Genomic DNA, 16,877 nt, shown 5'->3' with positions numbered 1-16,877 from the left:
TAACAAACCACTAAAAACCAGACTCAGATAACCAGCAGGAAGGAAGCAGCGTCATGGACCGCTGGGCTCTCCCCGCTCTGCATGCAGGGGGAAACTCACTGCTGCCGTAGGGCTGAGTGACAGGAGGGAGCTTTAGTTTCTTTGTGAGGGGGATGGGTGTGCAGGCCCCCAGTGGGGATACGAGCAGGGAGACCAGGGGACAACGATTGGTTTGTGACAGAGAGACAGCGTTAAAGATGCAATAAAAATTGACATCAACATTTTCGTAGTCTTGTTATTCACCTTTCCAATTATCACCTTCCAACCTCAAAGAGAGGAAAATCCAATGTACCTAACTTTCTCCACAACCCGTAGCATCAGCATTTTATTCCAACCCTCACAGAAAGCCTTCAATGGGCCACTACACAGCTGCTGGTTAACCTCCGCTCAGATTAGGGTTCAGCTGGTTAACGTCCTTCTCTCAGATCAGGGGTCAGCTGGTTAACATCCTCTTTCACTGGTTAACGTCCTCCACTGGAGTCAGCTGGTTAACGCCCTCCACTCAGATCAGGAATCAGCTGGTTAACTTCCTCTTCCACTGGTTAACGTCCTCCTCTCAGATCAGGAGTCAGCTGTTTAACGTCCTCCTCTCAGATCAGGAGTCAGCTGGATAACATAATCTTCAACTGTTTAACGTCCTCTCAGATCAGGAGTCAGCTGGATAACATCCTCTTCAACTGGTTAACCTCCTCCTCTCAGATCAGGGGTCAGCTGGTTTAACGTCCCCTTCCACTGGTTAACGTCCTCCACTCTGATCAGGGGTCAGCTGGTTAATGTCCTCCTCTCAGATCAGGGGTCAGCTGGTTAACGTCCTCCTCTCAGATCAGGGGTCAGCTGGTTAACGTCCTCCTCTCAGATCAGGGGTCAGCTGGTTAACGTCCTCCTCTCAGATCAGGGGTCAGCTGGTTAACGTCCTCCTCTCAGATCAGGGGTCAGCTGGTTAACGTCCTCCACTCTGATCAGGGGTCAGCTGGTTAACGTCCTCCTCTCAGATCAGGGGTCAGCTGGTTAACGTCCTCCTCTCAGATCAGGGGTCAGCTGGTTAACGTCCTCCTCTCTGATCAGGGGTTAGCTGTTTAACCTCCTCCTCTCAGATCAGGGGTCAGCTGGTTAACGTCCTCCTCTCTGATCAGGGGTCAGCTGGTTAACGTCCTCCTCTCTGATCAGGGGTCAGCTGGTTAACCTCCTCCTCTCAGATCAGGGGTCCGGTTTGGCAGACAGGGGCTTGAGGGGACTCTTCTTTTTTTTTGTATTTGCTCTCTCGCTTCAAATATTTAAGCTAAAATAAATCAGTGTAGCTCAGTGAAGCAGTCACTGAGCTACACTGAGTCTATTCTGGCTGTGAATGGAGCCCACGAGGTCAAATACACTCCTCTACACATGTCCACATTGTATTATTATTGAGTCATTTACTCTGGATTTTTCATCATTCATCAACATCCCTTACTTTTTAATCGACTTACTATTTGAACAGTAGACAGCAGAAAATCCAACTATGCCTCAGCTTAATCACTGGGAATGTTGATTTATTTAGATCCTCTTGTCTGAAACAGAGGATCTACTTAATCATCTAAAGGACTTGGTTCGGCATAATTATATGAAGCAAAGTTTGTGGAGAGAAATATACATCACGTTCTTGGAGTGCTTTAGCCATCATTTAACAAGTTTGATTCACTCAAAAGTGAGAAACACCAGTACAGCGTTAACATTTGTCCCCAACTACATTGTCAGTCTTAGGTAGAGTGGTACTGGTACTGTGTTCACCAACAACATACCGCAAAGTCTTGGTCTTCATAGACCTATAGTATGCCTATAGAGCACTGATGGGCGAGCTCTCACCACAACAGGCCTCAGGTCCAGGACCTTGCCTTTATGTGTGTCCAGGAAATCGCCCAGTTGGACTTCTCCCTTTAAAAGAGTGTTACCCCATAGTGAGCCAGCAAGGCCAAGATCCGTGAAAAGGAATTCCTGTCCGGAAATCCCATTACATGCTTTGGAGCTACGGAACAACACACCGGGTTGACACTGGCCTTGGCTGAGAGGAGAATAGACTTTCTGTACTTTTGTCCCCTTAAGTAGAGACCTACGCCCCCTCCTTCCTACCAGGCTGATGACCACCAAGGGTTAATGGGAAGCCACCAAAGGGATTTATGATTGCCCTTTCTTTTAGAATTGACTAAACCTCAACCTTTGAACTCAAAATGACAAGGTTGCGGAATGAGATATATCGAGAAGCATCAACCAGTGGCTGGGAAGCCTATCCACAGGAGGCCAAGGTATCCACCTCCATGGAGGAACCTTGTACTTCATGTGCTGGTGGTTTATCACGTAGTTTCTCATCGAGTACGATGTGTCACACCTATGGAATGATTAAAACATCAGCAGCAGGAGATGTCATGGTACCACTATGATGTTGCATTTGAAAGTCGAATTAAAATGTGCTGAAGGAGTCCGACCCTGGATATAGTAATGGACTATAAAAGATAAATCCTTCAAGGCTGTGGGAGAGAGGGAGCGGTTTGACAACAGAACTCCAGAATGGACGGCAAATGGTCAAGATGGGAGTAACAAGATGTATCAAAAGACTACAAATGAAGAGAGAAGCAGCAGCTGTGCAGCAGATTAAATAAAAGGCAGTCCGGGTCGAATGTTCCCAACTTCTGGATAATCAGATCACGAGTAAAAGAAAGAATTTCACACAGGCAACAACACAAAGTGTCTAAAACGGGCGTGAAAGGGGGGGTCCTGTCTGGGGGTCCTCTGAAGTACAACCGATTTCAGACTCCCAGCTTTCTAGTGCGTTTGTAAGGGTGTCACAAAATACGAGGCAGACCGTTTTTTATGTTTCATAAATTATATATATATAAAGACACAAATCCATTGACCCAGAGTAGCTTTATTATTTTCTCGCGTCAGTGCTTTGTACTAGAAGCCTCTATGCCGGATGCTGCCTGACGGCTGGCCAATCACAGCATGCAGCCCCCCCCATCTCCCCACGCTGCGCTATGATTGGATTAGTAACTTCATCAGCCTATTAGCCTACAGACAACAATTCCTGTTAGCCATTCATGCAGATTAAAGTGGCAGGGCGAAAAATCAATGAATTGTTGACGCAGTAGAAAAGAAGCAAGGAATTTCAAGTCTAACACAGCAATATATGCGGTGTATTATTACAGCATAATTGTATGGGGTCTTGTGAGGGTATAACTGTGTTTGTTAACTGTCTAATAAAAAACATATTATTTCTATATTTGTGTCTGATTTGTAACAAAGTACAGCTTATTTGGTCTCATTAGTGTATGGTAAATACATTTGGACCATAGTATTTATAATGTTCAACAATGCACAGCACAAAGGAGTTGGCTGTTTTCCAGTCGTGTCATTTGAATCTTTCCTAATCTATTAACTTTTTCCGTCTAACATCCCCTCCCTAAATAATGTGGGGCTTTCCTGCCCCTAAATCGGTGCTACTGTTACCACGGCAACCCTGCAAAATAAGACTAGGGCTCGGTTTACTGTAACTTCTATTACAACTGCTGATGTTTCATTGAACATCTTGGCTGTAATGAAAAATGGTTGTAGAAAAAGAGAAAATAGGGTAGAGAAGAGCGATGTCAACAGTTTGACCAGCGTTTCCATGGCAGTACCTCAACTGAACAGTCAGTTCAACATCTTTCCGAAGTAACTTTGACATGACCTTCGCAATTGTGTGGGTGGGCATGGGCAACGGTGATGCGGTTGTAATGCTGTGTTCTAAACACAATATTAAGAGAACTTTTCAGATACAATGCTGAGATAAAGTGAAATGAGGCCTGGCTGACGACTAGATGTCCGCTGAGTCCCCACAGTGAACCCTCAAACACCAAGCCGAGCAGCAGATGAAAAGGAAAGACTTTTTGGTGAATAATATATAGACTCATTAAGCATATCATTGGGCAAGGACTGTACATCCAAGGTGCAAATGTGGACCTTTGGATCTCTACACCATATGTGTGTGTGTGTGTGTGTGTGTGTGTGTGTGTGTGTGTGTGTGTGTGTGTGTGTGTGTGTGTGTGTGTGTGTGTGTGTGTGTGTGTGTGTGTGTGTGTGTGTGTGTGTGTGTGTGTGTGTGTGTTCTTGCATGTTTTGTGTTAGAGATCCATGTCAATGAGTTGAGTGCGTCATAGTCAACACTGTGTACAAAAAGAAGCATGCAGTGAATTGGTAACAGTTTGCAAAACTAGATTTATTCATTTATTAATACAGGTGTTTTCATGCAAACATGTTTAAATGGATGTAATTAGTAAACAAGAGGGTTTCAGAGAGGGTCAGGTATGGATTTCGACTGAAGCAAGGCTGTGTGTGTGTGTGTGTGTGTGTGTGTGTGTGTGTGTGTGTGTGTGTGTGTGTGTGTGTGTGTGTGTGTGTGTGTGTGTGTGTGTGTGTGTGTGTGTGTGTGTGTGTGTGTATGTGTATCAGAAGCATCTGCAAAAGCTGAACATCCATGATTCCAAGGTCAGACTTCTGCAGTATGGTAGAGTACACTTCCTGCTAATCTTTTCTTTAATGATGCTTCATTTGATTTATGTCTGTGTTCAGCTTGGGAGCATTCCCAAATGCTCTCATTTCTTTCGGAAAACCCTCCAAGACTTCCAAATTGAGCCAAGCCTCAGGCCCTGGAAACACAACGGCCTGCTTTTATGATAGCGTTGTCCTTCCTAAAGGCCCCTGGCTCTGGCTCGTCCTCAAAGCCTTTTCTACAACAGCACAGTTCATGAACACAACACCAGATTTGGCGAGCCTTAAAGTTTGCGGTACGTCTTGCGGTGTGTGCATTTAAAAACGTTTTTAAACTTGAGAAACATCCTCTTCATTGTTTTTTAATAAGGCTTTTGTTCAGGGCAGGGGACGTTGTAATTCCCTGTGGAGTGTGTGTGATGATGACAGGTTTAAGTAGCCTCACCTGGCCGAGTCTGATATGACTCTGGGGCTGAGGGAGGCTGCACACCTGGGCTGCGTCTCAATTCAGGGGACGCATCCTTCGAAGGGTGCATTCAAAGGGCGATTGCGTCACTGCGACGCGCCAAGGCTGTCCCAGTTCGAAGGCTCCTTCAATTGCGGCCGACAAATGCAGCCTTCTTTTCCCGGATTTGAAGGATACACCGGATGTATCCTTCACGGCCCAACGTATCCCAAGATTCATTGCGCGTTGGATTGTTTTTCAGAAATGGGGTCAGAGAGAGCGGAAGCGGCAGTTGCACCAAATTACATTCAATGACAAAACTATTAAAATAAAGTTGGGACTATTTGAAATTTGTAACTTTATTGTCAAAGTTCAATTAAATTAACACGAGCCATAAAACGTTAAACTATTTAACGTTATATTTTAGATAATTATTATATAACCGAGTCTGAATCCGAATCAGAAAACTTTATTGATCCCCACGGGGAAATTGTTTCCAGGTGCTCCGTACAAATAGAAATTACAAGCATAGAAGATACGATTATAAATTAAATAGAATAAGAATAAAGTAGGAAGTGGACATCTAAGTGAAAGTGGACATCGCGTGGGTCATATAAAACTGCTCCATTTCTCCTCCGCCGTCCGGTTTGAACCACAGCTGTCAGGGTTGCGAGGTGACAGGAGCGGCGCGTCATCACGCAAGGTGAAGGGTGTTAACGGCTTGTAACGCAAACTTGAAATGCTCCGTAGGGCAGACCGTCTCATTTAAAAACGTTTGTTCGGCCTTCACGGTCTACGAAGGTCCACACCTTCATAGACCGCGTCCTTCGAAGGATGCGTCCCCTGAATTGAGACACAGCCCTGCAGTGCCTCAAATGGACAGGTAAACGATAGTTACAATATTATAACTCTAGTTCTATGATTGTAGGCGTAGCCATCTAGGCTTCGCATTATGGGCTTGTCCCGTGCGCCTGCTCGCACCCAGTGAAAATTTCAACCATGCACCAATCAACGTGGGCACCGCCCACATTTCCCACGGCAATGTGTGTATAAGGCAGCGCATACCGCCGCTCATCCTCCACGCTATTCTTTGGAGGGTACAGCAGGTGGGGCCCAAACAATGTACTCCTGCTGGACCCCAGTCAAAAAAAAGTCACCAGGGCACATCAGACTCAAAAAAGCTGAGGATGTGCAAAACACAACAGCTTGATGAAAAATAATTCCTCCTAGATCAAGTAAGGCGATGATCAAGAGAAAAATTTAGTCTGTAAAAACTCTGTCTCAATCCGTGCTTCATGGAATCCATGAAAAGGAAAAGAAAAACCAGAGTAATACAGTTTCCATTAAGTGTCGGCTACCACCGGGGGCGGAGCTATGGAGTCCAACTCACCAATAAGGAACTTCTCTCTTCCGTTTCTTAATTGAAAGAACGGCGGGAGGGCTATACTGGCAGACGAATCCAACTCGTCAACTGGCGAGCCAATAGGAAACCCCTCTAGTCCGTTTCTCATGAAAAAGGGTGGGAGAGAAATACTGGCACTCAAATCCTCTCACCGGCGAGAGGATATTACGACGCCACTTAAAATAACATACCTATATTCCTAAGCCGTAGAAGGGGCTCCAACACAAAGTGGCCGAGTGAACCCCTGGTGCTGGGGGCAGACCAAGACGCAGCCGCGCAGATGTCTTCCTCCGAAACGCCTCTGAGTAGAGCCGTTGAAGCAGCCGCGCCCCGAGTCGAGTGAGCTGTAATGCCCATCGGTGGTGCTAAGCCCTGCCGTGAGTAGGCTAAGCAAACACCCTCACATATCCAGCGAGAAAAACGCTGTTTAGAAAGAGCGCGGCCCCTGCCAGCTTCGCTAAAACACAGGAATGCAGGATTAGGTCTGAGCAGCGCAAAGAAGCTGTCCTCGTTAAGCAACAAGCAGTTCAGAGAGTGCCCACAGGACGCCGTCTCGTCGAGGAGGTGAGAGCATCGCTGTCATGGTGGCTGAGTCTCGGCAAAGCCCCAAGTAGACTATCTGCCGGCTGGGGAGCTCTTTTCTCAGTTGATGACAAAACCCAAGGAAAGAGAGATTCTATCACCGTCATGGTGTCCCTTCTCGCAGCTTCCTCTGAGTTGCTCAGAATAAGTAGGTCATCGAGGTAGAAGAGAACCCTCTTTCCCTGATGCCTTAGCAACGCCGTCTCCACACACTTTGAGAAGGTGCGCGGGGCCAGGGAGTAGCCGAATACACCCCATCCCATGCGCCTGCCGGACAGGGACGTGGAAGTAAGCATCCTTGAAATCCAGGGATGTGAACCAGTCGCCCTCTCTTAAACATCGGAGCAGCGCTCTAGTAGTGAGTATTCTGAATTTTCTCGTGGCTACAAATCTGTTGAACACGCTAAGATCCAGACCCATAGGTCTCTTCTCCCCTGACTTCTTCGAAACTAGGAAGTAGCGGGAGTAAAACTCTAGATGTGACTCGTGGGAGGGAACGGTAGTGATGGCGCCCTTCTCTAAGAGACGAGCCACCTCTGCTGCCAGAGCCGTGCTTGCCGCCGGGTCCCATAGCCTGGTCTCCACCAAACCCATAAAGGGTGGGGGACAGCGCTTGAACTGTATGGGATGGCCCAATCTCAACCTGTTCTTCCAACCGCGATGGAAGAACGCGCCGCTTCTGCCAACACTCATAGCGGTCAGAGAGAGGGCGAGCGGACAGCTGAGGAATGCTGTCCAAGAATAATCCGTATTCCTCTGCCCCTACCGCCTCCACACTGTGTGGGAACCAAGGGGGGCATCCCATGAAAGGGAGGGGGTTCAGCGAGCACGGTAGACGTTACAGAGTCAGTCGCTGTACAAACAGCGAGCTGACACCGCGCTCGTGTCCGTTGAACAGGCAGCGAGCTGTCTAGCCGCTGCACTCGTGCCCGATGAACGAGCAACGAGTTGTCTAGCCGCCACGCTAGGATCACCGCGTTGTCCGCTTGCTTCATCGTCCACCTCGATGAGGTCGTCGTCTTCGACGTCTGGAATTCCGGCTTTAGAAATTGTCGATGGCCACCGACGATGAAAAGAAAAGGTGCCTGGAGAGGAGCCCCTCTTCAGGCAGCGCGCGGCAGGCGGTGCAGGAGGCGGGGATAGACAAGGCAGCCGCTGCGTGTTCCGCGCCGAGGCACCTGAAACACGCCAGGTGCCCATCAACCGGCGCCAGAGAGGCGGGACAGGAAGAGCAATGAGGCCCTGAAAAGGGCCCAGCTCTCAAGGAATCGCTCTTCAATGGCCCTGGTCGGTCACCTCGCCCACGCCGCTGCCACAAGGTTCTTGAAGTTTCAAAGTCATTCTAATAGCTGTCGATCAGCAAAACGCTGAAAGAAAAGGGAGGATGAGCAGCGGCATGCGCCGCCTTATATACACGGTGCCACGATAATTGGTGCTTAGTTGAAATTTTCAGTGCGCACAGCACAAGCACGGGACAAGCCCATAAGGCGAAGCCTAGACGGCGTAGCCTCCATGAAATAGAACTAGCCATCATACCACACACTCAGGGAGACATCTTCACCCTGAGTCCTGGTTGTGGAGGACCTGGTACAAGCCATCGAAGGGACATTTAGCAAGGGGCATCACTTTATACGTCTGTTTGTGTGGAAAAAGACTTTAGTTCCCTGAGACACATTGTTGTCATTCAGAGTTTGAATGTCTGTGCAATATCTAATATCTTGCTAAGTTAAAACAAATCCCTTTCAACAAAGCTATAAAGATATACATGACGTCCAACATAGAACTTACATAGATATGATAGTTAACCAGGAGCTTTAAACTGTGAGAAAACATTTCTGCTCCAGTTCCAACAATCCCAATCCTTATTTATATTGCCTTCTGTCATAAATGAAGTCTGAAAAGAGATTTAGTGGTACTAAACCATATGTTAAGAGCTTATACTACTATAATAGCAGGCCTGTCGCACCAGTTACTCAAGTTACTCGTGTGCGCATGTGCCATGCAGCCTGCAGCTCACACTCACACAGCACGCGCAAACGCATACATACACCGCAAGCACGCACAGACACACCGCATGCACACACACCGCACACACACGCACATGCACACGAACATACATGGAACCACGCACGCACACACACACAAACACGCACGCGCACACACCGCACGTCAAGACAAAGGCAGTGACATACTCGCCGAGCGAAAACGTTATGTTTTAAAACATAACGGCTCATGCCATTGACAAGAACATCCCCGCACGCGCACACACTGCAGCGACACTCACCCAGGTAAGACGTTATGTTTTTAAACATAACGTTCCCGCCATCGACACACGCGCAGGTGAGAAAGCACACGCACGTGCAGACACTGCAGCGACACTCGCCCAGGTAAGACGTTATGTTCTTAAACATAACGGCTCTGCCGTCGACAAACTCTCCCAGGTAAGAGGTTATGTCTATTAGGGCTGGCCCGAATTATTCAAATATTCGAATACTCGTTCGGAAAATTAGTATTCGAAGCATAAATCAGTATTTGGAGCTTCGTTTTTCTTTTTTTTTTCATGTTCGTGACGTTACCAGAGCGAGGGAGGCAAACTATAAGCGTCAGCAACACCAAGCAGAGAAGCGAGAGAGGTGGAGGAAGAATATATATCTTGAGCTGAGATGGCAGAGAACAGCTGATTTGGAACGGAGCAACAGCTGTTCGCTTTCACAGGGAAAAACTAAGGAACTTCAAGTTCAACTTAGGCCTACTAATTAATGTTCAAAAGCTATTAAATCTTCAACAAAATATGCAGATACTGTCAAAATTGGTTCCAGGGAGTGTATAAGGATTATTAATGTTGTTTTTGATGGTGTTTTTTTCTGGAACGAGTATTTGAATATTCGCTCGGAAAAACCAACGAGTATTTGAAGCCTGAAAAATGGCATTCGGGCCAGCCCTAATGTCTATAGACTGTGGAAATTGAGATAAAAGGGAAATGTCAAGCAACGGCAGGTCGTTCATTTTGTTATATAAAAACCGTCAAATTAAAACATCCCCGACCGGCATATCAACAAAAAAGACGCGCGATCTCTTAAAGAGACAGCGTCCCTATAACACAGAACGAAAACATGTCAATAACACAGTATGGTGAATTATGTCAATAGAGTCCACCACAAGACTACACTTTGTTGCTCAAATGTAATATTACTCTCCTCCTTGAGCCTCCCGAAATGTCTTTACACTCTGTTGCTCAAACTTAATATTAGTCTTCTCCTTGAGCCTCCCCAAATGTCTTGCGATATTGTTTTAGTTGTCCCTGGACCGTTTTAGTTGTTTTATTTTTCTTATGGTTTGTGTGTATTCTATGTGTGACTGTAGGCTACTGCTGCCTGTCTTGGCCAGGACACTGGAAGAGATGTTTAATCTCAATGATGATTATTATTTTCAACTAACCAATAGTTTTCTTGCCTTTTAAAAAGTCAATGCACTTTTCAGCTCTGAATAACAGTAAAAGCTAGGGCTGGCCCGAATGCCATTTTTCAGGCTTCGAATACTCGTTGGTTTTTCCGAGCGAATATTCGAATACTCGTTCCAGAAAAAAATACCATCAAAAACAACATTAATAATCCCTATATACTCCCTGGAACCGATTTTGACAGTATCTGCATATTTTGTTGAAGATTTAATAGCTTTTGAACGTTAATTAGTAGGCCTAAGTAGGTTGAAGTTCCTTAGTTTTTCCCCGAGAAAGCGAACAGCTGTTGATCCGTTCCAAATCAGCTGTTCTCTGCCATCTCAGCCCTTACGGGAGCTTTTCAATTCATCCTGGAACGTGCATCTTTTCAGGGAATTTGTACAATAAATCCATAACAAATACCGAATATTGATTGTCTTATGTGTCCATATTATATCCATTATATTGACCGGGTTTTCCCAAGACGCTCACGCTCTGCAGCAAGCCAGTCACAGTAGATTGGTGCGGCGCTGTACAGCGAACATAAACAAACAACTAAGCTAAGGTTTTAAGTATTACTTTTCCTCCAGAGATCCCGCTAATGTTGTGTTATAAAGTAAAGGGAAACAAGATATATGTTCTTCCTCCACCTCTCTCGCTTCTCTGCTTGGTGTCGCTGACGCTTATAGTTTGCCTCCCTCGCTCTGGTAACGTCACGTACGTGAAAAAACAACAAAAAAAACAAAGCTCCGAATACTGATTTATGCTTCGAATACTAATTTTCCAAACGAGTATTCGAATATTCGAATAATTCGGGCCAGCCCTAGTAAAAGCCATTTAATAATTGTTATATATATCATGCATAGTATACTACACTTTCCATTGAACAATTACCTCTGTTACCATAAGTTGACTTATTTTATAATGTAATCAAATGCTCACACACAAGCTGCTTTCAGACACATGTGTAAGTCCTAATATTCTCCTGATGGGCCGTATGTGTGAACAACATATCCTGACATTTGTACCCTGAAAATCTCCTGAATAATACTGCCCCTGACGGGGTATTTTCTAGGAAATGTAAATTACCTTATATGTGAAAGAGGAGTAGAAAGTTGATATTTCTCATACCGCGGCCGTGTTTATGACACTTCTGCATGTCATTGAGTGGCCCCCTAAATGATAATCAGCCTGTTGCCTTTTGTTCGCTGAATGGTTAAAAGATATTTAAAAATTGGCACTGCTTTTAAGAGTCATTTGTGGTGAACGAATGTTAGACGTTGTAAAATTATAAGCAAAATGTTATTATATTATGCACTCAGAAATTTGTAAAATTATCGACTGGGGTTTCGACATTATTGCTATGGGTTTAATAACAACTAGAGGTTGAGCGCGCGCAACGCACGTGTAAACTCTAGTAGTCATCATGATAGAATCAAAACTAATTCTAACGACACTTTTAATATCCAGGATTCAATGATGGATAATGAGTCATGCGGCCAATTAATACTCACTTCATCAATTCGATTTATAATTGCACTATGGCTCCATGGCAGAGAGCAGAGTTAATATGCTGCAGAGCCTCTCACATAAACACACATCTTTCTCCATCTCCAATCAGGCCTGTGCAGCGCTCGAGGGAATAAAGACCATGATTCAGAAAGAGAGAGAGAGAGAGAGAGAGAGAGAGAGAGAGAGAGAGAGAGAGAGAGACCCTATCCATCATCAGGTCAAACATTCTGCAGAAGGTACCAGCATAACGCTGACTGCTCCACCTAGCAGGTCAGCATCTTGACGGTGTGCTGGGCTTGAAGTCAGAACTTGTCATGCCATGTTAATGTCTGACATCATGTTGGTTATGTAATGCTGTGGTATGATTGAACGGGGCAACACAACAGTGTCGCTCCTGTTAATGCGGTGCAGGGCACTGCTCTGAGACGGACACCACCGTCGTGGAGAAGCTGGGCTTATAATGTGTCCATCATATTTGTCATTTATGACATAATATATTTGATGCTATCATGCTTCCCTTTGTTTATAGGATGTTGTATTTATTTTCTGTTAATGAGGTTTCCATGCAACACCCTACCAGAGCAACAGAGGTGGAGTGGACTTTGTGAACTAACATTCACAGAGGGAACTAAGTTGAGCAAAGTAAATGGAAAAGGTTCTGATTGTAATTCTGTCACTTAGACAAAAGTTTTGTTTTTTAATGTAATGCCTTCTAAGTGGTGTTTCAATGCTAACAATACTAATTGGATACGCTTTGTCCTCAAATGCCCCCTTCTCCAGTACCTGCAACTTCATTGAACAGAAATCTTCCCCTATGAATAGCCAACCAAATCAAATGAAAGCTTCCATTGTTATTTGCTCAGCTCAATGCCCTTGCCATGATTACAACTTAGCCCTGTATCGGGATGGTAGCTTGGGTCCATTTTGAGGAAAGCAAACCAGGCTCAACGTGCACCCAGCATTATTGGCTTTATGCAAAACCAAGTAGTAAAAAATAGGTTCAAACAACCTCATGGAGAACAGGGATCCAAGCAGAGACGCTGAGGAATGAAGGATATCATGCATGTTGATAGGAAAGGAAAGGGGAACAGAACTTGTGGTATTAAAAAATATGACACAATGTACTCAAGGCTAAAAGGAGGTCCGGGTTATCTTCTAATCCATCTTGACATAGCCTAGCCCCTCCAGCTACACTTGGAAGGTCTGAAGATGTGCAGTAGAGGGGCTGGGACGTATTAGCGAGCTGAAGGCGCCCCATGCACACAACTCCAGCGGCCCAACACACAGCAGAACGCCACGTTGCCTCTGAGATACGTGGGAACATGTGCTGCCAATTTCAGTCATCAATTGTTGGCCCTGTGTTCTTATCAAAGCACAAAGTCCACTGCCTCCAGATGATGCACTGGTGTTCTCCGTGACTTGATGATAATAATAATAATAATAATAATACATAGGTTTTATATAGCGCTTTTCTCGGTACCCAAAGACGCTTTACAAAAAACACAAAACAAAAAGGATACAAATGAACAGTCAACCCGGTCTCACGAAAATACGTGACACTGTCACGTTATTTAATCTATTGAAACGTGATCAGGGACACGTATTTTCAAATTTTTCGTGTCAAAAAGCACATATTTCAAACCCATGTATTTCAATTGGGAGTATTTGTCGTGTCACTAAGCACGACTTCCAAACTAAGGTTCTGTCCGGGAGCGTTCTCCCTAATGTCCCTTAAGGACGGCATTGAGAAGACCCGTGTAATAAAGACCTATAATATTTCTGTTTATGGCATAGATTTCTCCTCAGATTAGGCTAATAAACCAATGATAAAATAAAAATAAAAAAGCTTGATCAAAGGCCCGGCCCGAGGATAGTGGTGGGAAATATCGGCCCGGCCCGGCCCGCGGGTCGGGTCGGGCTCGGGCTCCGGCAGAGAATCTAAACACTGACTGGAACTACTTAGCAGGTGTCTGTAGGCCTATATCAGGAGATAATACACACCCTGCAGCCAATCAGAATACGAGTATTCCCCCAGACTGTGGTATAAACATTATTATTCACGAGTTATAATCAACCCCTACACATCAATATTAATGATAACCTATTATTATACGGTATGATTTCTAGATGTCACGTCCGCTCGCGACACTGGACTTGCGAGGCATCGACGCGGACTTCCATTCACATAGCCAAAAACAAGACAATAGATCTATGGCTAGATCAAAACATCAAGACATACAATTCTAAAAAGAACAGTTGAAGCAGCTACCCTTTTTTCCTTCGCGGTTTGCCTGAGCAGCGCACCTGCATTTAATATATCCGTGAATTGTCACAATTTCTCAGAATCAAAGGTGAAAGTAGAAACGGGTGGCCTGAAGCTGTCATATTGTTCACAGACAAGTTTAAGTAGAAACGGGTGGCCAAAAGCTGTCATATTGTTAGTTATCACAGACAATTTTTAACAATAAATGTTCTGTACGGAGCTCCTTAAGAGACATTAGGGAGAACGCTCCCGGACAGAACCTTAGTTTGGAAGTCGTGCTTAGTGACACGACAAATACTCCCAATTGAAATACATGGGTTTGAAATTTGTGCTTTTTGACACGAAAATTTTGAAAATACGTGTCCCTGATCACGTTTCAATAGATTAAATAACGTGACAGTGTCACGTATTTTCGTGAGACCGGGTTGGCTGACAGCATTATATGCTACACGATCCCATGATTGAGATCTCAAACTCGGGATATTGTCTTCACTGAATGATTGTTAAATATTATTTATTTTCGGATTTATTTTCGGAAAAGCCATATGCATGCGTCCTGCAGTACTCAAGTCGTTAATGAATGATGTCATCCAAGTTGCAGGGTGTGGTGAGAAAGGGAAGGAGGAAGCGAGAGAAAAGAGATGTACTACTACAAAAATATCTAATGACATTCTTGTGGGGTCTCTCTTGAGAACGCACACACACACAAAATTAAAATAATTAGGAATTCCTGGGAACCTTAACCACCAAAACGAGAGAGAGAGAGAGAGAGAGAGAGAGAGAGAGAGAGAGAGAGAGAGAGAGAGAGAGAGAGAGAGAGAGAGAGAGAGAGAGAGAGAGAGAGAGAGAGAGAGAGAGAGAGAGAGAGAGAGAGAGAGAGAAAGAGAGAGCGAGAGAGAGAGAGAGAGAGAGAGAGAGGGAGAGAGTGAGAGAAACCAGATTTGTTATGAACCACAGTGCATGTGGGCCAACACTAAGCTGAAAAAGTAAATGCTCTCATGGAGAACATGGGCCAAGCTGCCACACCTTGAGCTGAAGGCACCTTAATAAAATCTCTCTGTCAGTCTTACTTAACAGGTGATGTCATACTATAATACTGTAGTAAAATAACCTTAAGGAGAGCTGTCTATGTCAGTCCGACTCACTGTTACAGGTGATGTCATACCATAATAAAATAACTCTGATAACTCTGAACTTCATCATTTTCTATAGAGTATTTCTAATGTTCCAAGAGAGAGAGAGAGAGAGAGAGAGAGAGAGAGAGAGAGAGAGAGAGAGAGAGAGAGAGAGAGAGAGAGAGAGAGAGAGAGAGCGAGAGAGAGAGAGAGAGAGAGAGAGAGAGAGAGAGAGAGACAGAGACAGAGGCAGAGACAGAGAGAGAGAGACAGAGAGACAGAGACAGAGACAGAGAGAGAGAGAGAGAGAGAGAGAGAGAGAGAGAGAGAGAGAGAGAGAGAGAGAGAGAGAGAGAGAGAGAGAGAGAGAGAGAGAGAGAGAGAGAGAGAAAGAGAGAGAGCCCTTGAGCTGCAGCATATGTTCCATGTTAAGGTCTCCATCCTCACAGTGGATGTATAGGACAGCCACATCCTCAGGGTTGGACCACATTAGGGGGCCATACATTCCTCTCCACATCGGGGTTAAATTGATGACGCATTGGTCCTGCGTTTGGGGCTTGTAGCTTATGGCTCCTACGATGAGCCACCGAATCAGCTGAGCAGAAAGAGCCTATGTAGCAGACATCCCCACTGTTACATAATGCTCATGTTTCCTTTCATAGAAGAGGCCTTCTGCCTTCCCCCCCGCTCAACCAGGCCTCATGTCCTGGGGAACTCTTTGACCCACACCACGTACTCACCACAACCACTGTTGACCAGCAAGTCAAACAAGAGCAATGTTATTCTCATGATGGAAAAATACTACGATAACCATCAGATTAATAGGGGAGGGGCTGTACCATGTTAGCCACTTCAGGCTGTGCACGATTAGCGGCTAACGGTTTGAAGATGTTAGCATTTCGATGTTCCTCACATACCGTACATAATGCTGCATTTCTATTTTACTTTGTCGTCATGGAGATAACATCCCATGGACCACCCAAATGCATGTTCATATTCCAGGGCCCGCTCCTTTAAAAACACGGGTTGTGTGAATCGCAGAACATTTTATTAACGAAAACAGAAAACCCAGCAGTAAGTCCTTCCACATGTGCTACAACACACTATAACGATGACATCATGAATGCAGGAACTATTTCGCGATGGAGTCTCCTCCTTTGGAAAGTCCCTGTGTCACTGATATCTGGAGCCAATGATCGGTGAAAAACCATGAACACTGACCACCGAACACCAGCACCGCAGAGACGCCCAGCCCTCACGCTTCATTCCTGTCCTGTCCTCTGCACATCTTTTTCAAGTGTGTGTTTGAGCGAGGAGGTCTTGTATATCGGCCGACACCCTGTCTGGGATGTTGGACATACGTCTGCTGTATGTGTGCACTCCTCTGTGTGTGTGTGCGTGTGTGTGTGTGTGTGTGTGTGCGTGTGCATGTGCGTGTGGGTGTGTGTGTGTGTCTCTCACAGACATGTTCCCACCACAACAGGTGGGGCTGATGAACTAATCCCCAGCCCTGGGACCTGGCCCCACTCCTCTCCCAGGGGGAGCGCTGCTCGCTGGTCCACTTGGCCCGCGTCCAGACGGAG

The sequence above is a fragment of the Gadus macrocephalus genome, chromosome 16, assembly GCF_031168955.1.
Source record: "Gadus macrocephalus chromosome 16, ASM3116895v1".
Classification (NCBI taxonomy): Eukaryota; Metazoa; Chordata; class Actinopteri; order Gadiformes; family Gadidae; genus Gadus; species Gadus macrocephalus.
This window is presented reverse-complemented; position numbering follows the sequence as displayed.